Raw genomic sequence first — 26155 nt, forward strand, 5'->3', positions numbered from 1 at the left:
ATCTGCCATTTGTGGATATTGCTACCTAATGAAGTGTTAAGGATGTGAAAAGAAATAAATATGTTTGAAAAGTAAAAACACCAAAAAAACAACACTTAAGGGGAAGAACCCACAATGGTCATCACAAATACAGGAAGACAACAGAACAGTGAGAGTCGTTTGTCAAATGTTTCAAGGGGACCTTGGGATAGAAATTTTGGCTACTTAGTTGCTGTCACAAATTTCTTTGGCTTTTCCGCTAGAATTCTGTTAACTCCTTTGTTTATCAGCAGGTTATGTTCCCAAAGGATGCTGAGAAGTAACAAGTGGCTGTCATTGTTGTATGTGGCTGGTAGGGAGAGCCAGCATATTTTCTCTCATGGCAAGTGACTACGTGCCTATCAAAGTTCAGAAGCAAAGGGTTCTCTGCTGACCAGTTTGAGATCAGAATGACTCAATACAGAAGAAATTTGATACTGCTGTTTCATGTCAAAGATACCTCCCTGCCATATTCTGTTATTTTGTTAAGGAAATCTCACTCATTTGCTAATGATAGTCTTTCTTTAGGAGCTTCTATAGAATGGAGATGCTTGGTCAATAGCTGTTAGTACAAATTTTTAAATAGAAAAAAACATTGTAAGTTAAAAATTGGGTACACTTTAGAAATAAAGCCAACATTTGCAGGGAATGTGAAAAACAGTTCTGAAGCTAACTGAGGAGACACATTCATTGGAAGGACTTTTTGAGTGAGCTGCCCTTGGGAAGTCAGGAGCTGCCGTCAGCTCTCATTATCACCACTGGGTGGCACTCGAGGCAGTCCCTTAGCAGCTGTCCAGGCAAGGTTAAAATTTTGCTAAGGGAACATTCAGTTAAACAAACCGAAGGAAAATAGTGGAAGGAACAGAATAAGTGTCTTGCTCTCTCAACACGTCAGGAATTTGAATAGAGGGAAGAAAAACCAGTGCACAAATAATGGCATCAGGTGGCATTGTGTATTGGATGAAGCTAGAGATTTTGAGAATTCACCAAGGAATTCTTGTATTTAGAGCTCCACGCCATGCTAGTCTGAGGTGAGGATACAGAGGATACAGTTAAAAACAAAACCCAGCTAGATTTCTAACATCACAATACTGACATTAAAAAAAAAACTTACTTTTATTGGAAAGTCAGATATACAGAGAGGAGTTGAGACAGAGCGGAAGAACCTCCATCCATTGATTCAGTTCCTAAGCAGCCACAACGGCCAGAGCTGCACAGATATGAAGGTAGGAGCCTGGAGCCTCCTCCGGGTCTCCCACGCAGGTGCATTGTCCCAAGGCTTTGGACCATCTTTTCCAGGCCACAAGTAGGGAGCTGGGTGGGAAATGGGGCAGCAGGATTAGAACAGGCACCTACATGGGATCCTGGTGGGTGCAAGGTGAGAAGTTTAGCTGCTAGGCTACTATACCAGACCCACAATACTGACTTATTACAGAATTTTGATTCACATGATGCCACTACTTTCTAGGAAGCTTGTACCGTTTTACAATAAAGGGGGAGCATTTCCCACCAAACTGTTACTTTGCATCATCTGTTTCACTGTAGTATGTGCAGTACACATGAACGATTATTCCATAGTCAAACCTGACTACTTACCTCAGTCTTGTTGGGATGAAGGTTAGCATGATAGTTGTTTTGAACTTGGTTATCCACAGGGTCACTTAGGGAGATATTTGGCATTTCTTGTCTTTCCTCTGTCTCAGTTTCATCAGATAACTTTTACATTTGATTCTTTTAACATCTAGACCCCCCTTTCTTCATCTCCCCATGATTCACTTCCAAATTAGGGTGTGTGTGTGTGTGTGTGTGTGTGTGTGTGTGTGTGTAAGCATCCAGAGAGTAGAGGGATTGACACAGAGGGAGCAGAGGAAGGCACCTAGGTTTTTTCTTCCATTTCCCTCCTCAGCTGATTCTGATGGATTGAGATTTGAACCTGGTGACAGTCACATTCCTCCTGTCTCCCCAAAAGCATCTGAGCCAGCTTCTACTCTTCTGATGCTTAGAGAAGGGCACTGGTGGTCACTGCAAAAGTTCTCATCTTTCTGTGGAGAGTGTAAGTGAGAAAAAATGAAGATGCTTTCTTCTTATTATAAAATAAACACATTAGCTTTACTGATTTCCAAAATATTGAAGAAAGGAAAGAAAATAACATTTCCTGGTATTTCTTTTTTTACATATTATAGTATACTTTATTTACACAAAGTAAATGGATATTTTGTGATACAAGTTTAGAGACACTGAGTTACTTGCCACTCTACCTCCCTTATCCCTGCATTTCCTACCCACGTCCCTCCTTCCTTTTTTGTTTTATTTCTCTAGTTTTTACAATGACATATTTTCATTTCAGTACAAAAATCACAGGCTTAACTCTCCATTAGGTAAAGATGCAAACATATAGCAATTGGGAAAAAGCCCAGTATTCCTCAGTATAGAGGCACTGAATATAGAGACAGTTAAAAATGATCAAATTACAGGATGTCAACTTCACTCATATAGATAACATTTTTTATGTTGGTACTGAGTATTATCACAGATCAGGGAAATATATGACATTTGTCTTCTCAGGACTGGCTTATTTCACAAAGTGGCTGTCCATTTACTTGTGAAATATCAGATTTCACTATTTTTATGACTGAATAGTATTCCATAGTGTACATATATCACATCTTCTTTGTTCAGCCATCGATTAATGGATGTCTGGATTAATCAGTTATCTTAGCTACTGTGAATTCAGCTGAAATAAGCATGGGTGTATAGGTAACTCTCTCATTTGCTGATTTCTTTTTATTTGGATAAATTACCAACAGTTGGACGATTGGGTCATATGGCAGATCTCTTTTTAGATTCCCGAGAAATTTCTGTATGGTCTTAAATAATGGTTGTACCAGTTTGTATTTCCACTAAGTGTGGATTAGAATACTTATTCCCTCATATCCTTGTAAGCATTTGTTATCTTCTATTTTCTATATGATAGCCATTCTTTCTTTTTTAAATATTAAAAAAATTTTATTGGAAAGGCAGATACACAGAGGGAAGGAGAAAGATCTTCCATGTATTGGTTCATTCTCCAAGTGGCTGCAGTGACTGGAGCTGAGCTGTCCCGAAGCTGGGAGCCAGGAACTTCTCCTGGGTCTCCCATTCAGATGCAGGGTCCACAGGCTTTGGGCCATCCTCGACTGATTTCTCAGGCCACAAACTGGAAGCTGAATGGGAAGCATAGCAGCTGGCATATGAACTGGTGCCCATGAGGGATCTTGACAAATATAAGGTGAGCATTTAGCCATGAGGCTAACATACTTGGCCCTGTGATAGTTATTCTAACTGGGGTGAAGTGGAATTCATGTGGCTTTTATTTGTTTTTCTCTGGTAGCTGGTGATCCTGGGTACATTTTCATGTGTCTGTTGGCCATTTGCATTCTGTTATGTAAAAATTGCCTGTTCATGTCCTTTGACCATTTTTGCCATTTCTATATTTATATACTTGTTTATTTTAAAAATTATTTCATGTGTACATGGTGAACTGATCTCATGCTCTTCACAATACAGATCTGAAAGTACAGTATTTTATCCATTTCTTTACTGTTTTGCTGTTGAGTGACTTAAACTCTTTCTAGATCTTGTATGGTAAATAATTTACAGATATTTTCTCCCATCGTGTCAGTTGCTTCTTCACTTTGTTGAGGGTTTTCTTTTCAGTGAGGAAACTTCTTAGCTTGATGTAATTCCATTTACTTGTTTTTGTTTAAACTGCGAGTAGTCCTAGCATCCTTTCCAATAATGCTTTGCTTATAGCTGCGTCTTTCAGTTTCCCCACATTTTCCTTCAGTAATTTCATGATATCAGATCATACACTTAGATCCTTGATCCATTTAGAGTTAGTTTTTGTATAAGATAGAAGTTAAGTGCCTTGTTTTTTACTTCTACACACAGAGATCCAATCTTTTCAGCACCAGTTGTAGAGAAGAGACTGTCCTTTCTCCCTGAGTTGATTTCAGTTATCTTGTCAACAAATTATTTAGCTTTAGATTTCATTTCTGGGACTTCTATTCTGTTCCATTGATCTGCATGTCTATTTTTATGTCAGTATTAGGCTGTTTTGATTACAACTGCCTTATAGTAACATGTTGAAGTCTGGTATAGTGATAGATTTACCTTTAGTTTTGTTTAAGATTGTTTTAGCTATCAAGATTTTTGTATTTCCATATGAATTTTAGGGTAAGTATTTCTATATTTGGGAGAAATTTCATAGGTATTTTGATTTGGTTCCCATTGAATCTGTAAAGTGTTTTTTTTTTGGCAGTATGGACATTTTGATGATATTAATCCTTCTCCACAATATGGAAGATGTTTCTACCTTTTTGTGTTTTTTTCTATTACTTCCTTTAATCTTTTAAAGATTTATTTATTTTGATTGCAAAGTCAGATATATATAGAGGAGGAGAGACAGAGAGTAAGATCCTCTGTCCATTGATTCACTCCCCAAGTGGCTGCAATGGCCAGAACTGAGCCAATCCGAAGCCAGGAGCCCAGAGCCTTCTCTGAGTCTACCACATGGGTGCAGGGTCCCAAGTCCCTGGGCTATCCTCAACTGTCTTCCCAGGCCACAAGCAGGAAGCTGGATGGGAAGTGGAGCCACCAGGACTAGAACTGGGTCTCATATGACATCCCAGTGCATTCAAGGCAAGGACTTTAGCCACTAGGCTACCGCGCCAGATCCCTTCCTTTAATTTTTAAAATAATTTTCATTATAGAGATCGCTCACATCCTTTGTTTTAATTTATTCCATGGTATTAAATTTTTTTACAGTTATTGTGAATGAAACTGATCATACAAGTCCTTTCTCAACCATGAAATTGTGTATACAAAGGCTATTCATTTTGTGTATTGATTTTATATTGTGCAATTTTACCATACTCTTAAAAGTACCAATATTATCTTAGTAGATTCTTTTGGTTCCCTTATGTAGAGAATTGTGTCAAATGCAAAAAGGGATAATTTGATCCTCCTTTATAATTTGTATCCCTTTGATTTCATTTTATTGCCTAATGGCTCTAGTGAAAACTTCCAGGACTGTATTGAATATTATTGGTGATTGTAGGCATTCTTGTCTGGTTCTAGATCTTAGTGGAAAATGCTTGCAACTTTCCCCCATTCAATTTGATGCTGGCTGTGGGTTAGTTGCATATTTCACAGATTGTATTGAATCTTTCTTCTTTTAATCTTTTAAAGATTTATTTTTTTTATTACAAAGTCAGATGTACAGAGAGGAGGAGAGACAGAGAGAAAGATCTTCCATCCAATGATTCACTCCCCAAATGAGCGCAGCAGGCCAGTGCTGCGCCGATCCGAGGCCAGGAACCAGGAACTTCCTCCGGGTCTCCCACACGGGCGCAGGGTCCCAAAGCTTTGGGCCATCCTCGACTGCTTTCCCAGGCCACAAGCAGGGAGCTGGCTGGGAAGTGGGGCAGCAAGATTACAACTGGTGTCCATATGGGATCCTGGCGCATTCAAGGCGAGGGCTTTAGCCACTAGGCCACGCCACCGGGCCCTGAATCTTCCTTCTATACCCAGGACAATGCTGTATTATTATATCTAATGTTTTTCTGCATATATTGAGATAATCACATGCTTTTTATTCTTTGGTTTCTTTGTGTGATGGATCACATTTATTGGTTTTTGTATGTTGAACAATCCCTGCATGCCAAGGACACATCTTGTGCAGGCAAATAATTTTTCTAATGTGCTGTTAGATTTGATTAGGTAGTATTTTGTTGAGAATTTGTTTATCACTGTTAATCAGTGATATTAGTCTATGATTCTGTAGTTTGGTGCGTATTTTTTCCTGGTTTTGGGATTAAAGTGATGCAGGCCTTGAGGAAAGAGTTCAAGAGGACTCATTCCTTTTCAGTTTTTTTGCATAATTTGAGAAGCATTGGAATTAATTCTTCTTGAAGGGTTTGATAGAATTCAGCAGTGAAACCATAGGTCCTGGGATTTTCTTTATTGGGGGAGTCTTTATTACTGATTCAATCTCCATCCCAATGATGTGTTTATGTTTTCTTTGCCATCGTGACTCAGTTTAGATGGGTTATATATGTCCATAATTATATCCTTCTCTTCTAGATTTTTCCAATTTGCTGGAGCATAGCTCTTTGTAGGTAAATCCTTTGGATTTTTTAATATAAGGCCTAAGATATGTATGTTTGCTTGATAGTATCCCATAAATTTCAAACACTTTTTGAATTTTTCTAATGTTTTCTTCTTATTTTTTGTTACACTGAGACATCTTCAAGGATGTGTCATCTAGTTCACATATTCTTGCATCTGTTCTGTCAGGCCTGCTTTTTTAAAAAAAGATTTATTTATTTTATTCGAAAGGCAGATGTACAGAGGAGGAGAGACAGAGAGGAAGATCTTTCATCTGATGATTCACTCCCCAAGTGGCCGCAATGGCTGGTGCTGTGCCGATCCAAAGCCAGGAGCCAGGAACTTCTTTTTGGGTCTCCCACATGGGTGCAGGGTCCCAAAGGCTTTGGGCCATCCTCGACTGCTTTCCCAGGCCACAAGCAGGGAGCTGGATGGGAAGTGGGGCTGCCGGGATAAGAACCAGCATCCATATGGGATCCCGGCGCATTCAAGGCAAGGACTTTAACCACTACGCTATTGCGCTGGGCCCCAGGCCTGCTTTTGAGCCTTTTTTCTGCATTTTGTATTTGGCATATTGAATTCTTAATTTCTAATATGTCTTATCTTAAAAATCCCAATATATATTCAAAAATTTTCATTCATATCATAACGAATTTGTTCACTTCAATAACTTGTTTCCGTGTGCTTTTTGAGTAATGCTGTGGTTATTTCTTTTCCCATTCGCTTTTAGGCATTTCATCAATCTCTTCATCTTCACCTTCAAATATTGAAAAATCGGTGTGCTTCCGTTGGGGAGTTTTAATATCTTCCTTGTTTTTGTTTCTTGTATTTCTGCAATGTTTTTGAAGCATTTCTGAAAGCTCTCACTGGTTCTCTCCTCTGATGGTTTTGTCTTTAAATTATGCCTCTGTGGCTTGGTGGAGTGATTGCTGCTTCCGTGGGTACCTGGAGATGTCTAGTTAGTGCTGGAGTGTGGGGTGAGAGTACAGGATTACATCCAAGCTGGGTGTGGTGGATCTCCTGTTTTGCAAGCACAAGTGTGGCATTGATCATGCCTGTTAGCTTAATCATAGCCTTACTTCCTCTCTTCCAAGGCAGCCAATGCCTAGGGTTAGCTCATGGTGGACACAGTCCCCACCTACACCAGCACATGTACCCAAAAAGGACATGTGCAGCCCTTTTTTGTGAGCACAGCGTCCTGCAAAGATCCGTCTATTAGCCTCTGATGTCAGACACCTTGAATGCCCAGAGACCCAGATGTACACCACACACAATTCCTACAGTCTTTGTGTGTAAGACCCCCCACAGTTTTAGGATGCTAAGGACCTACTTAAGCCTGTGACCCTGCCCCAACTGCAGAGAGCACGGATGTTTCCAGCACCAGCTACTTATGATTGTGGCAGCTTGTAGCTTGGAAGCTGTAGAAGGGTGGGCTGTGTGCATGCCTCACAGTCGTAGGTATGTATGCAGCCCACTTCCAGGCCACTAACCCAGGCTCAGTCCTTCCCCCGACTCTGGCTCCAGTCTGAACCTGGGGTCAGTGTGGTCCACAACATTCTATATCAGGCAGTGTTGCCAATCACTCTGTGACTGTCTTGTTGCACCTTGCTGTCTAGGTCTGCTATCTTCTCCAGTTCATACCATGGTGTGTCTGCTCGCTGCTCTCTGATTATGCTATTCACACTTCCCTGTTTCTGACAAAGCTCAGTGAGTCCTTTCCTCAGTTTAGTATTAATTAAAAGAGGAGGAATCAGTTGCAGATAGTGGAGAAGTTTTATCTGCCAAGTGAACAAGTGAACATGAAAAGAAGGGAGGGGAAAGCACCTCCCTCTCAGGAGCACCTCATCAGGAGATGGAGTAGCTACTGAAAGGAGAGCGAGATAGAGAGAGAGAGTGTGTGAGAACAAGTGAGATAGAGATTGAGATTTGGATTTCTGGAAGTGTCTTGGGCTTTTAAAGGTTCCATGGCTTATTCGTGTCTGGACAGGGACCTACAGGAAAAAGGCTGTGCAACTCGTGTGTTGACCACTGGAAGGCATTTATTGGGTGACTGACAAATTACAAGTTTCCTGACAGCATGGCAGTGAGATGATGGCCCAAGGAGAAAAGTTTTACAAGGTTTGCTCCTGCACCACACACACACACACACACACACACACACACACACTGAGTGGACTTGGACAGTCTTATTCTCCATTTTGTCTCTGCTTTCTGTAGAATTTCCACTGCAAACATTTCTCAAACTCTGCTCTGGAAATATACTTTGCTTTTCTTTCACTAGCTTTCCATTGTCAAAATCAGCCCATTATTTCCCTACTTAGCCATCTTGTACCTTTTTAAAAACCAGATCACATGATGTACCCAATGGAAGGTGAACCATGAGCCCTACTCTAGTATGGGGAGCTTAGGCAGTCCTTCAATGAATTACTCCAAGGCCCAGCTGAGGAGGATATAAGATGATACTCCTCTGTTTTGGAGGCCCAGGGCTCAGGGAATTGAAGAGCCATGGAGGGTGAGGGAAGGGGCTGGGGAGTAGTGGTGGTGGTCGTCCTTATGGGGGTAAAGATACCAAACTCCCACAGACCCATCCCTAGAAACGAAGCCTCATCACTTGGATGAGCCTCAGGATGGGAGTATTGAGTATTTCTGTACTTTAGCTAACTAAAATGATATCAAACTCTTCAATATCTCTCATTTGTGTGATTATCATTTTATTGTCATTAGAAAATCTTCAAAACCTTATTTTTAATGATTGCCTAGTAGTCATTGAAGTGATGTACTGTGATTTAATTATTTTCCCACTGTTGGACTTTAAATTACTTCAAATTTTTCTGTACAATGAATGACAACAGTGGTTTTTTAATCTATTGCTGTGCAATCAATTATTGTAAAAAGTAGTGACTTAAAATGACAGGCATTTAGTATCTTAGTTTCTGTAGCTGGAATCAAGGTGTAATTTGGGTGGGTGATTGTGGCTCAGGGACCTGGACCTAGTGTTGGAAGCAGTCGTCTCAGGGCTGTACTGTGGAAGAGCCACTTCTGAACTCAATCATGAGGCCATGGACCCAAACCAGTGCTTCCTAAGCACCTGAGCCTCTCTATATAGCACCCTGCAACACATAGCTGGTTTTCCGCAATCATGAGTGAGTAAGAGAATACTAGCGAGCCTTCAAAGTCTGTAACTTCATCTCAGGAGTGCTATCCCATCACTTCTGTCACATTCTATACTAAAACTTCTCCCTCTATAGAGGGAGGCGGTTATGCAGCATGTGGGCCCTAGGAAATGGAATCACAGGGGCCAACATGGCATTGCCGCTCTGTAACAAGGAATTGAATATCCTGTGTATCCTTGAGTGTGATTTCTATCTGACACATGTAAACAACTAAGGGCCCGTGTTAGGGTGCATTATATTAAGCCACTGCTTGCAAAGCTGGCATCCAATATGAGTGCCAATTCCAGTCCTGGATGCTGTACTTCACATCTATCTCTTTGCTAACGCACCTAGAAAGGCATAAGAAGATATCTCAAGTGCTTGGCACCAATGTAGGAGAACAGGATGGAGTTTTAGGCTTTTCGCTTTGGTTTTGCACAGACCTAACTCTTATTATTTAGGGAGTGAACCAGCAGATGGAAATGCTCACTCTCTGTAACTCCCTCGCTCTTTGTCGTTGTGCTTTTCAAATAAATAAATGTTAAAAAACTAAGCAATAGAAAAAACTTTTTATCTATAATACTGGAAATCAAACATTAGTGGAGTTTTGTAAAATATGCTGAGTATTTTACAGGGGTATGAAGCATTCTGTGTGAAATCTTGGTAGATTTCTAATAGTATATCATATGCATTTTAAAGGAATTTGATCCATGTTACCTTTTCAAAAAGGATGCTTTGCTTCACACTAAATGGGAAGCACTTTCTCCCATCTGCTTCCTTTCAATGTCAACAAGCCACATTTTTAGGAAACTTCAAAGGGATTGTGCATTTAGTTTAGGGCCAGGAAGCAAGGAAAAAACTAGAGTGGTTTTTATTTTGCAGTAGGTTAAAAAAGGTGAAAAATATAGTTAGGGTAGAGAATTGGGAAAGTCACTTTTATAGTGAGGAAAAAAATTGAAGTCGCCTTAAAATTTGTTGTGAGTTTTGTGCTTGAAACAGTTGTTAGTCCCCAGGTTTTTCATATTGGACGCCATCCCTAGCTCTTCCAAATTTCATTCAAATGTCTTTGGAATGCATGTGAAAATCTTTCCTTTTGGTTTGCCTTCATTCTTGTCCTTCCATTGTACTGACATGACGAGCGCTGGTGATTTAAAGCTGTAGATGTGGGGAGGGTCTCAGAAAATAGACATTTTTGACCTTTACTCAGCAGCAGAGAAAATGAACAATTCCCAACTCAACTTCACTAGGTGTCATTTCTTTCGAGAATTGCAAAATCTCACTCAAGAAATGTGCATTTGGCTCTAAGTAGCAGAAACCCTGACCAACACTGTCAGTCCATTCAGCCATATGTTTGCACATTTAAACAGAAGGCTGGAACCGCTGGATGGCTGTGTGCGTTTGGTTTCTCTTCCGTGTCGTCACAGACCTCAGCTGCGTCAGTATTCTGTTCTACTATTCTCGGTGGCTGCTTTCAGCCAATGTCTGTTGTCTGCTGGTGTAAGAAGGTTACCATAGCTCCCAACCTCCCATCTGAAACCAAAACAAGAAGGTAGAAGTGACAGCAAAGAAATTTTCCTCTTCTTTCTCATGTGAAGAAGGAAATTTCTCTGAAGATCCAATAGACTTGTGTTTACTTGTAATGGTGTGGAACCGGGTTCAAGCAGTCCCTGCCTGAATGAGAGACAGGGAAAATAGTGCTTATTTTTTCCCCATAATTTATTATAGAAGATGGAAAAACAAGGAAGCTTGTGAATAACCATCAACTAAACCAGATTGTCACTGTTTATGAAGGACTCTACTATTGTAAGGATATAAAGAAAATCAATGTGATAGAGGGGGCTTGGTGGGGAGAGGAGGGAAATCCAAGAGCCTATGAAACTATATGATAAAATAATAACATAAATATATTTAAAAAAAGATTATCTGTAAATAAAGTTCTGAATGCATATTTTGATAGGAGCAGTATTTTCCATGGTGGAAAAATTTGCATAGCATGTTAGGCACAACACATCATTTAGCCTAGTGTCTGTGTTCTTATGATAAACATATTCTAAATTTCAAACTGTTTGCATAAAAACGCTTCTTTGGAAAAATTTGCATGTAACCTGGGGACTATCTATAATGTATTGCTTTTTAAATTCTAAGATTAAAAAATAATTCCTGAAGGTCTTTTCAAAGATTCATGAAGTTTTATGCTATCAAAGCATATGGGTTGATTAAATTTCTTAGTGAAGAGGAATATATGAAGCTCTTTAAAGTTCATGGAAAAACGGAATTAAAATATTTATTTTTGTGGAAAACATTTTGAAATCAATTTTTTTGGGCAATACACATTTTGTGGGTTTTTACAAACTCCTCTTTTGCACATCTTCCCTGGGATTAAGATATAATAGCATGGAAGAAGTGCTATTTCAGTAACATTGCAGAGAACTAATGAAAAACCGTAAATGGGATCCTGATTCTCTTTAATGTTGAAGAACCTAGTGCGTAGTCAAGACTCTTCCACGAAGAGAGAGAAAAAAATATTGCTTGATTTCTTCTGTGGTTTGGGGTTGGCACATGTAGGCCCATATGAAAGGAATTATTTCCTTCTGGGTAGTTTGGGTCATTATTACCATGAATAGTGAGATCTTGGGCTTGAGTAGGAAGGTTTAGATTTTGGCTGTTCTGTGTGAAAACTCAGTAAATATTTTTCATAACATATTCTCATTCTTCAGCCGTGTTCTTAAAACTAGAAGCAGATGATTTAATGTATTATAGACTTTATATTTTTAATTTATTGTATATAAGAAACATGAAATTGTTGAGTAAGAATATATCGATTGGAAGCATCTAAGTAAAGTGCAAAAAAAAATTTTTGGCAAGTAGGAATGTAGGCATGGACCTGTACGCATATTGTGACATCTACAAGACTTCATTTAACAAAATGTATTGAGTCTGTACTTGGTGTCAGGTGGGTGTTGTGTCAATTTGTGGGGTTAAATTGGAGCCAGTACCTTCACTGTTGATCACCTGTGAGCCAGGTCAGGGAGTCGGTAGAAAGAGAGTTACAGTAGGTGAGCACTAGATGCCGTGTGGACACCTGCTTGAGGTGGCCAAGGATGTTTACTGGAGGAAGTTATGCAGGAAGATTTATGAAGATGAAAGACATTTCCAGTAAAGTCTGGAGATGAGTGATAGTGGGAAAAGTAGCCAAGGATGGTTGTAGAAAAAAACAAGTCAGGGGAAGTTTTGATGACATCAAACACCACTAATTTTTATCAGCTTCAGGATGAATGTTTACTTTTTAGCCCTTGTATCACTAATTTTCCCTGAAATGGCATTTTATTGTTCTTCTGGAGATTTGCAGGAGTTCCAGACTCCTGTGCATTCTTTGTTTCACATGCTGAAGATTTTTTTTTAAAGATTTTATTTATTTGAAAGGCAGAGTTAGAGAAAGAGGTAAACACACAAACACACACACAGAGAAAGAGAGAGAGAGAAAGAAAGAAAGCGAGATCTTCTATCTGCTTATTCATTCCCAAAATGGCTGCAGTGGCTGGAGTTGAACCATCCCAAGCCAGGGACAAGGAGATTCTTCTGGGTCTCCCCAGTGGATGAAAGGGGGTGGGTCAGGCCCATCAGCCATTCTCATTAGAAATCTTAGGAATATTAGCAGGGAACTGGGTCAGAAGTGGAACAGGTGGGACTCAAGCAGGTGCCCATACAGGATGCCAGAGCTGTATGTATCAGCTTTACTAGCCATGCCACAGCACTGCACCTAAGATTCTTTAATTTGCTTTCATCACTAAAATTTCTCAACATCTAGTTCCTTGAGGTCAGCTTAAAACTTTAAAAGGAGAAAGTTCATGAGGTATATATGTGGTTAGATCATCCATTTTGTAGTTACATAAAACTCCTGTCTCTCTCTCTCTCTCTCTCTCTCTCTCTCTCTCTCTGTATGGGTGTTTGTGTGCTTACCTCTTTCTTTAACTCTCTCTTTCAAATAAATAAACAAAATCTTGTGGCCTAGGAAGGCAGTCAAGGATGACCCAAGGCCTTGGGACCCTGCTCCAATGTGGGAGACCTGGAGGAAGCCTCTGGCTTGGGATTGCTGTTGCAGCCACTTGTGGGGTGAGCCAGCAAATGGAAGATCTTTCTCTTGGTATCTCCTTCTCTCTGTAAATCTGACTTTTCAAGAAAAATAAATAAATAAATAAGCAAACACATACATACATACATATATAGTTCTTTAAAAATCCTTTGAGAAACTATGGCTTTGAATACTGGGTCATCTCAAATTCTCTTTCAGTTAATGTTTCCTTTAATTGATTAAATCAATTGTTTACCTAGCCTATTACCTTGCAGAGCTCTTGTGTTTTATTTTTTCAAAAAAAGTATTTTATTTTTATTGAAAAGACACATATACATGGAGAAGGAGAGACAGAGAGAAAGATCATTCATCCTCTGGTTCATTCCTCAAGTGGCCACAAAGGCTGAAGCTGAGCTGATCCAAAGGCGGGAGTCAGGAACTTCTTCTGGGTCTCCCACATAGATACAGTGTCCCAAGCTGTTGTGCCATCCTCTATTGCTTTCCTGGACCACAAGCTGGGAGCAGGATGGGAAGTGGACTAGCCGGGACTTGAACTGGCGCCCATATAGGATCCTGGCACATACAAGGTGAGGATTTAGCCACTAGGCTTCCACGTCAGGCTCAGGTCTTGTGCTTTCTAAAGCTTTACTTATGACTAATGGAAAATTGCATGCACTGATTCATTGTTTAGAAGTGATTGAAAATATTTGATTATTTTAGAAATGATACTAAGGCTTAAAATGATGATTGAATATAAGCCATACGCATGGATTGTTAAATATGATCAAAGCCTAAAAGTTCAAATTAAGCACTGTTTGAAGGTAGTGAGCGATGGTAATAGAGAGGAAAGAGCATCCTTACAAGGTGTCAGGAAGAAACAAATCAGTGTATTGTCATAATAAGAAAGGGAATAGGAGGAGAGGGAGAGAAGAAAGCAGAGGGGGTTCTTGGAGATAGGAGGGTGAACATCATTTATGATAAATACATTAAATTGCTTATTGGACATGTAGATACTGATAAATCAGACAAAAACAAGCACATTCAAAGGGTCTGAGCATTTTAAAAAGACCTGTAAGAAGCTGAGTTATCCAGAGAACAGCCATGCAAGGTGTCATTTGAATAACCACTGTTCACTTTGAATAAACCTATATCGACTCAGCTAAAGTTCAGTGGCAATGCTTGTCACATGGCAGATGAAAATGATTTTCCTTTTGGGGGTTTCATGATGAGCTTTGACAAGGATGTATAGTTGAATATTGAATTTTCACACTCTTGGGTTTGGGTGAGCAATGCCATAGCAGTAACCAGTCTGTGTGGGTGCTCTTTTAGATCTTAGCTCATCATGCCTACTGGCCACTTCTTCTTGGGGCTTGTCATTTCTTATCCTTGATACTGCCAGCATGTAATGTTGTCTGGGTTCTATCACTGGTATATGAAATTCAGGAATGTTAAGAAGCCATTGAATACATGGTTACTGATACTCATGGTGAAACTTAGCATGTCAAAGGTCAGGAGCCATTGCAGTACTTCATGTAGAGCGCTTGAACATGGGATCATCTGAAAAAATCTCAAGAGTATAAAGTACAGGTTTCATTTTAGACCAGGTGGGGGAAGCTCCAGGAGCAGAGGTTCAACTTGATCATTTAAAAATCTTTTCAAGTTAGATATTGCCTTACCCTATGCTCTTAAATGCAAACATGTTGACTACCAAGATTTAAAAAAAAATTGTAGGCAAACTGAGTCAATATTACATAGTAATATGCAATATGAATGCAGAACTGGAGAAGCGCAGCACACAGAATTGTATTTTGAATTCCATGCTTCACTCACCATCACTGTGTGCTACAGGTAGAGTAACCTATGGAAGCTTGATTTTGTGAACATGCTATTTCCCCTTGAGTGAAAGGCTGACGGAAGGGGGTCTCCCCTCTCCTAAGGAGGGGACAGTTGAAAGAGTGGCATCAGGATAGCACTGGGGATAGTTACTATTTTTCTCCAGGTGTTTGATCTGACTGACGGCCCCTGTCTGAACTTCCTAGTCATTTGCCATTTCATTAGCTGCCAGGTTTTCAATTTCTGCCTCTTGGAAGTTACACCGCTTTGAACAAGTCCCCGCAGTAATTGAATTTGCCACAGAAATAGAACACTGGAAAATTTCATTTTCTTCTTCCCTGCATGGAGGCAAGCAAGCAGGCAGGGTGAACATAGATTCCTGCCAGGCTCTTCCTCCTTGCTCCCTGGCTCTGTTTCTCTCCCTTCCCCCCAAGCGTTCACCGATGCTCATTCCTATCCTGCTCCCAAAGCAGGTATACAGTCACACAAAAAGGCCTGCTTTCAAATCATCTCAGAGTGCATCCGCCTGTCACTTTGTAATTTTCTTCTAAATGCCTTCCACAAATAATGGTTTTCAAAATGAGCATTAACAGGCTTGATTACATGAAATGGTCCTTTTAATTTACACCAGGATTCTATTGATCACACAAGTGCAGATTAAAGTGTTCAATGAAGCCCGTGATGAGGTATTAACCAGCTAAGGGTCCTCCAGGGGCCGCCAGGGAGACCAGGAATATGCTAGAAGTGTACAGTTATTTCCCCATAATGAAGTGGCACTATGCGAAGGCATGAATCGCTGGCAGGAAGAATAGATCGGAGATGATGAGCTCTTCAAAGTCATTTCTCCCTCCCTCATTCAGCCTCATGCCCAGATCCTCTTGCGATTCTTCTGCATTACTTGTCATGAAATGCCAGGATTTACTTAGCCAGCTGATGCAATTTTTATGACCTTATTGCTTTTTCACCATGGTAATAGTTTTGAATCAATTTATCAATCCAGCGGTGCCATCAGACATATTGCCCTGAAGATCAAGTCCGGGTCATTCCATCAATTCACTGCGGTTTACGAAGATAGAGAAAAAAGCCAGGCCGTCCGGGCTATCAACTTCAAATGGCTTAGTAAACATGCCTCAGCTGCTTTAACTGCTTCCCTTCTGACTTCGGACCTTTGTGCTCCTGGAGAAGGCCACTCAAGTCAAGCCAATAAGGCTTGATTTCTGCAGCAGCAACCCCAAAGTAAACAGACTCTGGTAGAGGAAGAAGGGATGTCTGGGCAGTTCCCAAGCAAAGCGGTTGGGACCAAACCTCCAGGGACAGCTTTGCCTTGCGCACAAAGTTGAGTGTTGCATGTTACCCAAGTTCCACAGCTTTTGTCTCACCAGTCAGAGAACATAACAGCTGGTGGGGGAAGAGGAGTGACAGGGATGTTTCCTTTGTAATAGGTTTTGTGGCAGGGTTGGGATTCGTAATCCAATCCATCTTCTCTCTACAGGGGCTGCTGGTCAGTGATAATGGTTTCAAAAGATGAAAAACCTGGAAGTCATTTTTCATGAGATGAGGTGTCATGGAGGGCAGGACACAAAGAAAGAGTAGCACACTTATTGGAAGAGATGATCTCTTAGCAAGGGAAAGAACATTTGTTGCCCAAGGGAGGGGAGAAGGGATGTGATGAGTGTTGGTCTGGTCATCCAGTGGGCTTGCTAATGTTTAACTAGGTAAAGCACTAGGTGTCTCTTTGAAATTCAGCTTAGATATTACATTGGTGTATTTAGAGGATCTTCATGGTTCTTTGCATAATCCTTGAGCTTATGTAACCCTGTCAAATTTTTAAATCTTAGAACTCCTGATTTTGGCAATAAATTGGTTGCAATAAAAAGTGACAATGCATTTGAATATTATTAAAAATGTATTGTTTGTGAGTGCTTAATAGAGATTAAATGCATACTATCAGCTTGGTGCTTTTCTGGGAAGCTGCTATATTCATCATTTAAAATGAGATTTGTCAGATCGCAAGCTTATGTCGATTCCATAAAAGTTTAATGATCTACTTCCAGGTCTAGCAGCATTTAGGATTTATTTGCAGTCTTTATTATAAAATTTGTCCAAAAATATACACATTCCCCAAAGACTTCTGTGCTCAGTGGCAGAAATGTAAATGCACTGAAGTGAAATATAGCAGATGGTAAACTTTCTGTTTGCTAGGCATTTTTTTCTCTTTAATCTTTTGTCTCATTTTCATTTTCTTCTCTGTTTGACAAGAGGGGTTGTTTGCTTTCTAAAGAACTGTTTGGGGGAGACTGTTGAATAGATTGAATATTGTAAGATACGTTCCCCAATATGTGGTCCTCCTTCTCACTCCTGGATATTTGTGAAAGTAGGAATTGAAAATCTAAAGAATCCAGGAGACTTGAAATTAGGAATTATGTGGGAAGAAATGAGGAAACAACCAAATTCCACTGGAAACTTACAGTTTTTTGGTTGCATATATTGTTCTAAATCCAAAATTGAACAGACTCAGCTGTAGATAATAACCATCTGTCTTCAAAATTCCTTGACTTGCTCAAGTCCCAACAGTGGCTATGTCAGTTTGTGCTAGCCACCAAACACAGCAACACCAAATGATTTGTGATCTTCAGTAGGCTTATGGGTCATCAACACTTAAAATATCTCCAAAGTCCTGAGTGTTGCTGAGAAACACAGGTTCCTAGGCTTCACCCTAGTGATTCTCTGGAGACTTTGAGTATAGATTATTGTGAACTGCAGTATTTTAACAAGTACTCCAGCTATAAATACTGATGTAATTCATGGTATGATCCAGGATAGGTAACATGATATAAGGCTTCACGGCATCTGTACAATGGGTCTATGTGATGGATGTCTGTGTCAATTTGTTTGAATACAAACTACATTGAAGAGATTTTCAAGGCAAGTGTCCTTACTGTGCTGTGTCCAGAATTTAGGTCATCGTGCAGAAAATCATGGTGTGTTTAGTAATATCTACATTTAGTACAGAATTATTACATAAAACTTTTTAAGAAACATATTAAATATTTATCCATGGAATAGAAAAATTCATAGGTTCCTATGACAGTCACTGTCTCTTTAAACAGGTCAGTGATTTGTTTTTTAAAAAAAGATTTGTTTATTTTTATTGCAAAGTCAGATATACAGAGAGGAGGAGAGACAGAAAGGAAGATCTTCCATTGGATGATTCACTCCCCAAGTGAACACAATGGTCGGCTGGTGCTGTGCCGATCTGAAGCCAGGAGCCAGGAATTTCCTTCAGGTCTCCCACACAGGTGCAGGGTCCCAAGGCTTTGGGCTGTCCTTGACTGCTTTCCCAGGCCACAAGCAGGGAACTGGATGAGAAGTGGAGCTGTGTGGTTAGAACCAGTGCCCATATGGGATCCTGGCATGTTCAAGGCTGATGTTTCTAATTCACCTCCCTGCCTAATGTGCCTGGGAAAGTAACAAAAGACATTCCAACTCTTTGGGCCCCTACCTCCCAAGTAAGGGATCACAAAAGAACTTTGGGATCCTGATTTTGGCATGGCCTATTCATGACCCTTGGGTCATTTGGGGAGATAGGTGGAAGATCTTTTTTTTCCATTTTTAAAAAATTAAAGCAGAAAAAAGGAGTAGAGAAGTATGAAGGTTCAGGTTTGAAAATACAACAATGTTTTTAGGGTTTATTACCAAAAGTTATGCCCTTGGGGGATTTATCTAGGTGGAATTATTTGCTAGACAAGCGTGTGTATATTAAGACACTTTTGAGAGAATGAAATCTGAAGTAGGCAAGGTCACCAAAAAAAATTGTAGAAAATACATCATAGGAAAAAATTTACACGAATTTTAGAATTGATATTTACCAAAATAAACTTAAACTGTATTTCCACAGAAAGTTTTTGAAGCCCTTTGTCATGAACATGTTTGAGGTCTTTGAAGGGCAGTGACAAGAAGACATCAGGCTTTAGATGTCACTGATGACATACTACATGGGAAGAGCAGGATCACACTGGGAGATCCAGGAATGGTCAGAGTGAAGGAGGAGAAACAATTAAGGAGCAAAGGGCTGAAGTGTAGCAGCAGAGGGGAATGAAGCAAAAGATTACATGGGCATCTATCAGAGTGCTTCATGAGATTTGTCTTCAACAAGATACATGTCTGGCTCTGAGCACAGACTGAATGACGAGCGCTCCAGCTCTACTTTCCTCATGTCTCATTCTGTGCAGATAGTGCCATTTCTGAGATCGGTTGGGTTGACCACTTGATCTCAGGATACGTGACTGACCTCTTGATACCTCTGTTATCAGGAAGTGGGAAGTCTGTAGATCATTCCCGATTGCAAGGAAGCATTTTGAGGTCTTCATAGACTACGCTTTTCTCCACCTTTCATCTCTTCAGCCTCCACCTCCACTGTCTGTGACAACCCCAACCCTATAACTAGCAAGGTTATCAGGAAACATGAGCAAAGGGAGATGTCAGATCAGATTGATCCTTCCTTTTTGGACATTGAGTTTAGGTTTACTGTGGTGCTCATACATCTTCTGGTTTTTTAATATATAATGGAAAAATATCCAGACAACCCCAGACATTTCCATGTTATTTAAATCTTTGTATTCATCTTCATTTCACATTACTAGATTAGATGAATAACAAAATGTGTGAGCTGTATAAATCTTCTATGAATAAAGAAGTGAAGACTGCTAAAGTAATGTGAAACCACTTTCTGAGGCACAAGAAGAAAAAGAAGAATCATGGAATGTGTGAATTTTACAACTCTATGAACACAGGAGTGAAGGCGGCTAAAGTGATGTGAAATCACTCTGAGGGACAAGAACAGAAAGACAGAGGTACATAATCTGAATGTTTAAACAATCTGAAGTCTCCCAGGCTGGTACACAGCAAGACTTGCTTAATTCCTTTCTTTTTTTCTTGTTTTGTCCTTTAACATATTTCATTTATATGAATTGAAGATACACACACACTCATACACACACATCTGCTGGTTGGTCCCTACACTCATGCCAACAGCTGGGTCAGATTAAGGCTATAGCCTTATTCAGGTGTTAGGAATCAGCCTGAGTCTTCCACCTGGTTGACGTGTCACCAGCTGCTTCTCAGGGTTTGCATTAGCTGGAAGCTGGATTAGAACCCAGGCGCTCTGCTGTGGGATGCAGAAGTCCTATATGGTCTTCATTACTGCTCCATATGCCCACAGCAGTGTTGTTCATTACAGATGTCTCAATTTCATGACCTATGCTCCAGATGATTATGGCTTAGCATCCAAATTTCAGAAGAGATGCTCCAGGGCACCATCCATGCCAACAGGAGCACTTTCCTCAGACTTCAAATCACACAGTTTTATTGTTTTAGACAGAACACTGGATGATAGAGAAGGGACATGTGAAAGACTAAAAATAACAGCTAATCCTTACTGAGTGCTGTTGTTTCAGTGTCCGTGGAGGTTGGTTCCAGAAACTCTGCAGAAGTGGCACAGTATTTGCATGTAACCTATGTGCAAGGTTGTATATACTTTAAAACATTTCTAGATTACTAGAATGCAAAGTAGGTCTTCTGTAAATACTTGTTATACTGTGATATTTAGGGCAAGATAGCAAAGTCCAGTCATGTTTATTGCAGATACAGTTGGTTTTCACACACTTTTGATTTGTGATTGTGGCTGATCTGTGTCCTCAGTTCCACAGATATGAAGGGCTGATGGTACTTGCTAAGTGCTGACCCTGTGAGAAGCTTTTTATAGAAATGATTTCTATGGACTGGCTAAAACCCTACAAATGAAAACTGAAATAGTTTTAGAAATATGTTTAAAATCACTCACTGAAAATGAGTGGAGGCAGAATTTTAATTCACTTCCAGTTGACTTTAGAGTCTATAATCTTTCCTACTTAAAAAATACCTTTAATGGGAAGTAGAAAAGCAGATATAAGCATGTGTTGACAGACTGTATTATGGGCCACAGCACTGAATTTGTTTTACTCTGTTTCTACCAACCATGAGAACCTAAATTTGTCTAGGAAACTTACATTTGCAAACAGCAAAACCTTTTTTTTTTGGATGAGTGTGCTATTTTTAGGATGGTGAGCTCAAAAAGTAATAGCTTTTCCAGTCACGATACTCATAATTTGGCTGGAGCATGTGAATGATCCTCCCCGGACTACAAGCTCAACAGCTGTTCACATTTACACAGTAGGTTGAAATTTATATTTAAAAATAGTGACTCATAAAGAAAGAACATGGAGCTATGACAACTGCAAAAAAGGGATAATTGTATTCATGAAAAATGAACTGATGAGTGATACATTAATTTTTTTAAGCAAAACGTGTTGCGGCATTAAAAAATGGTGTCTTTAATGAATTCTACCCAACATTAAAAGAGTAAGGTCATCCATACCAAAAATTGTTGAATAAAGCAAAAATGTGTGAAAGATATACTTTCTGATGTTACTCATTATGAAGAAGGGTTATTGACTGGTCAATATACCACCATTATTTCTTAGTTAGAGGTATTTCAGTTGAAATAGACAATGGTTATAACAACTTAATATGATTATCACATAAAACATACTTTATTGGAGAGAAATGATCTAATCATAAACCAAAATTGTCATAGAGAGCTGAAGGAGTCACTTCAATAAGGAAGTTTCAGCTAGAACTAATGGGTTGCCCAGAGGGCCCATGTTCATTGACTTTGTGTATGAATGGGTGAATATAGGTCTACCTCTTCAGAGGTTACCCAGAGCTCTCAATACATCCGTGTATATGAAACACCTCTTTAGGCAAATGAGGAAATGAGCATGCCCAAAGGCAGAACAAAACCTAGATTTTTTTTTCCTCTTAATTATCTTCTTGCTATTGTAACATCTATCTAGAAACTTCTGGTGGCATAGCTCCATAAATACTATCCTTCACATACATGAGGGTAGGTAAGAGACAACCTCACACCATTACTCTCTTCGATATTAAGAAATGATGCAGACATGGATACCCTGGGCAGGCTAAAACTTTTATGTGCCTGTGGACTGCCAGTGGTAGAATAATTTATAAACTGTTATTTACAGTAGAGCCTCATGACAAAGCATAGGGGGCACTGCTCGTGGCTTCTCCAGCTGTCCTAGCCTGGTGTCCACTTGGACTTTGAAGCCTTGGAAGAAGTGTAGCTTCTCTTGCATCCTGAAAATGAGCATGCCCTTTGAAAAGTTTGCTCAGCATTCTTTCCTATCACATGAAATTCTCTGCAAGAGTTCTAGTAAATTCATTATGATATTTTGTTGTATTTCCATATGTACCTTTTATAATGCCATAACAGTTTAATGTCTCTTATGCATTATTATCCCAGACAGTGTCCATATTAAACCATTCATTAGTCAAAGATTCAGTTTGGTAGAGAATTTTCTCATTTTGTTTTTATTCGCACAATGTGATGCAATCAGCCAAGAAGTGTTTATTCTTACTTATTAGAGTATAGGACTTTCTTAGGGATTCAGAAAGTTTTGTTCTCAAAGTAAGATAAAACCAGTATGTCTTATACCATCAGGTGATATGTGAATACTGAAATATGTATTACTGAGTACAAAATCATGAGACTTTGGAAGAGGAGCTTATATTTAAATCAGGCCTAAACATGTAGTAAGCACCTTGCAAGGCAGAATTGAGGTAGGAGAGAGGAGGAACAATATTTCACATCAGGGAAATATGAACAGAATTCTGTGAGTGAATATTGTAAATGGAAGGGACAGTGAAGGGCCGGCTTGGAAAGTAAGTATTAAGGGAAAGTAGGAACTAAATAATTGCTAGCTTATGATCAAACTTGAAATTCAAAAATTGGAATTTGATTTGATATGAAAGAGGAATTCAATCATAGAGATCTCTTTGGGGATATGAAAATACTTTAGGAGGCTGAGAAATGCATGAGAGCTGTGATGGCCAATTTTCTTATTTTTCTTAAAATTCTATTTTTTTTCCATTTGAAAGGCAGAGTTATTGAGAGGGAGGGAGAAAGAGAGAGAGATAAAGAGAGAATGAGGGAGAAACAGAGAGCTGTCTGCTGGTTCACTCCTTGAATATCTGCAACGTCTGGGACTAGGCTGGGCTGAAACCATGAATAAGGACATTCTTCTGGATCTCCCACGTGGTGCAGGGGCCCAAAGATCTATGCCAGCTTCTGCTGCCTCTCCCAGGCAAATAGGAGTGAGATGGATTGGAAATGGAACAGTTTGGCTTGAATGGCATGCATTTGGGCTGCTGGCACTGCAGGTGGAAGCTTCACTGGCTATGCCACAACCCTGGTCCCTGGTTGGCCAGTTTGATGGGAAGTGAAGATATGAGTGGCTTGGGTGAGTTTGTCAGTAGTGAAGGAAAGTACCATCCTTAGAAAGGAAAATTAGCGAGGAGCCTGACCCAGGACTCCAAGCATAAGATCCAGTGAGCCAGTGAAAAGAAAGAGAGTGGATGAAATAAATACTAGAAAGGAGATGGAATGCATTAGGAAAAAAAGTAAAAATGAAAGTGCAGAGGCTTATAGGGGATTGTATTTTAACTGATGTTAAAATACAACTTTGTCAACTTCCTTAGAGCATGCAGCATCTATCGATTAATTCAGGGTCCAGTACAAATGCTTTTCCTGAAAGGCCATCCTAACATTTTACATTAATCAAGTGTTTTTCAAGAAATTGATTAAAGAAATACCATTTGTCATAAGAGGTCTCATTCTTTGAGTGTGACCCTGTTATAAAATGTAAAATCAAGAGCCATGTCTTCTTTTAGAATGTGCAGTTCTTATCATGGTACTTGCTATATTGTAAACATTCAATACGGGCTGATAAGTGAATGATTGAGGTAGCAGAGTGTAGTGTTCATCTCCAAGATGGAAAAATACCTCTCAAACATTGATAAGACCAAAATCACATTGCTGATTTAGGATACTTAGGAATTCATTGTTTAGTTAAAATTCTTTCTAGGTTTGAAATTGACACAAAATTGCTCTGGGGCAGCATATCATTAAGAATTTAAAAAATGTATTTGTAGGTCAGGGCTGGTGAGGTAGTGCAGCAAACTAATCCTCTGCCCTACAGTGCTATCATCACATACGGATTTCTCCACTTCTGATCCAGCTCTCTGCTTATGGCCTGGGAAAGCAGTGAAGCATGGTCAAAACCCTTGGGTCTCTGTACTCATGTCGATGACCCACAAGAAGCTCAGAATGCCCAGCTTTGAGTCAGCTTAGCTCTGGTCATTGTGGCCATTTGGGGCGCAAACTAGTAGATGGAAAAACCTTTCTGTCTCTACTTCTCACTCTGTAAAGTCTGCCTTTTAAATAAAAGTAAATAAATCTTTTAAATAATTTATTTGAGGGGTCATCACAGTGGCATAGCAAGCTAGTCCTCTGCCTCTGGCACCAGCATCCCATATGGGTGCTGGTCCATGTCCCAGTTTTGCCGCTGATCCAGCTCCCTGTTTAATGGCATAGGAAAGCAATGGAGGATGGCCCAAAGCCTTGGGACTCTATGTTGAAGACCTGAAGGAATCTCCTGGCTCCTGGCTTCAGATCAGATCAGGTCCAGCTGTTGAGCTATTGGGGGGGGGGGCAACCAATGGATCGAAGATACAAATATTGTTCCTTAGTGTTTTTTTTTTTTTTTTTTTTGGTAAGGATAGCACAAGGGAAGGGCATTTGACCTAGTAGTTAAGTCTCTAAGTGGGAGGCTGGCTCCTCATTACAGGTACTTGCTGCAGCAGATCCCTGGGAGGCAGTAGTGATGGCTCAAGTTTGCGTTTCCACCTCCCATGTGGAAGACTTGGTATGAGTTTCTGAATCCTGGCTTTGGTGCCTGGTCATTGTGGGGAGTGAACCACAACAAATGAAAGTGCTCTTTTACTTTTACTTTTTCTGTATGTTTCTTTATCATTAATTAATTATATGAAGAATGAGTTGATTTGGTTGGTTTAATGCAACTGCTTGGTTTAACCCAAATAATCTTTTCTGTTGTAGATAGGCTGAGAGGTGTTGGTTCCAACAGATAAGCAAAAAAGAGGGGATAAATATCAAAAGTATGTGGCATAGATCCCACATTAAATTTCTCTGAGATGTTTGATACACAATCTTATAAAAGATTCCAACAAAAACTAGCAAATGAATCAGTTTAACTTTAGAAACCCCAAACTTACTGATTGTATCACCGCCTTTCATGCTTTAAAACAGCTACTGGTGACTGGTAGAAATAGTGTCCCACAGAATAAATTTTGGGAGATGCTAATATCCAAACTCATCCCAATTGAAGTGAAAGTGAAACTTGTCTGGAAAGGTTTGTCATTCATAAACTCAGGTTTCCTTCTGACAGTCATCCACTCCCTCTTTCTGTGCTCACAAACTGGTTCTGAAAAAGTAGAAATAAGTGTTAAAATGTGACTAGAGTGGCCATCAAGCTCCTAAGTTTATAGCAGAATTTCAGTCCCGGCTTTGTATCCAATTTATTTGTGGAGGTTTTTAGTAAATCAAATAACAGCAAGTTAACTTTGGAGTTCAAATTTCTACAGAGGTGGTGGGATTTGAGAAGCTCCAGCAGGGTTACCGTCTCCTGAACTGTAGTTTGAGACATCTAGTTTCTGATCTTGTTGAAACTTGAGAAATCACACTTTCTCATCACCCACCACTATTATTTCTCCAAATTTTCCAAGACCTCTTGTAATGGTGGCAGACACATGAGCCTATTTGAAAGCACTTTGTTTTTCTCATTTGTCTGGGTCTCTAATTCTCTCATTCCAATATTTGCTCGGCCAGTGCCAATCAATTCTCCTTGACATAGATGCTAAAAGCAAAATAAAAACCGAGTAGCTCTATTTTCTCACTGTCATTTGTCAACATTGTTATATTGATCCCAAGAATCATATCCACATCTTCCCAAACTTAAAT

Source organism: Ochotona princeps, chromosome 7, assembly GCF_030435755.1.
Source record: "Ochotona princeps isolate mOchPri1 chromosome 7, mOchPri1.hap1, whole genome shotgun sequence".
NCBI lineage: Eukaryota > Metazoa > Chordata > Mammalia > Lagomorpha > Ochotonidae > Ochotona > Ochotona princeps.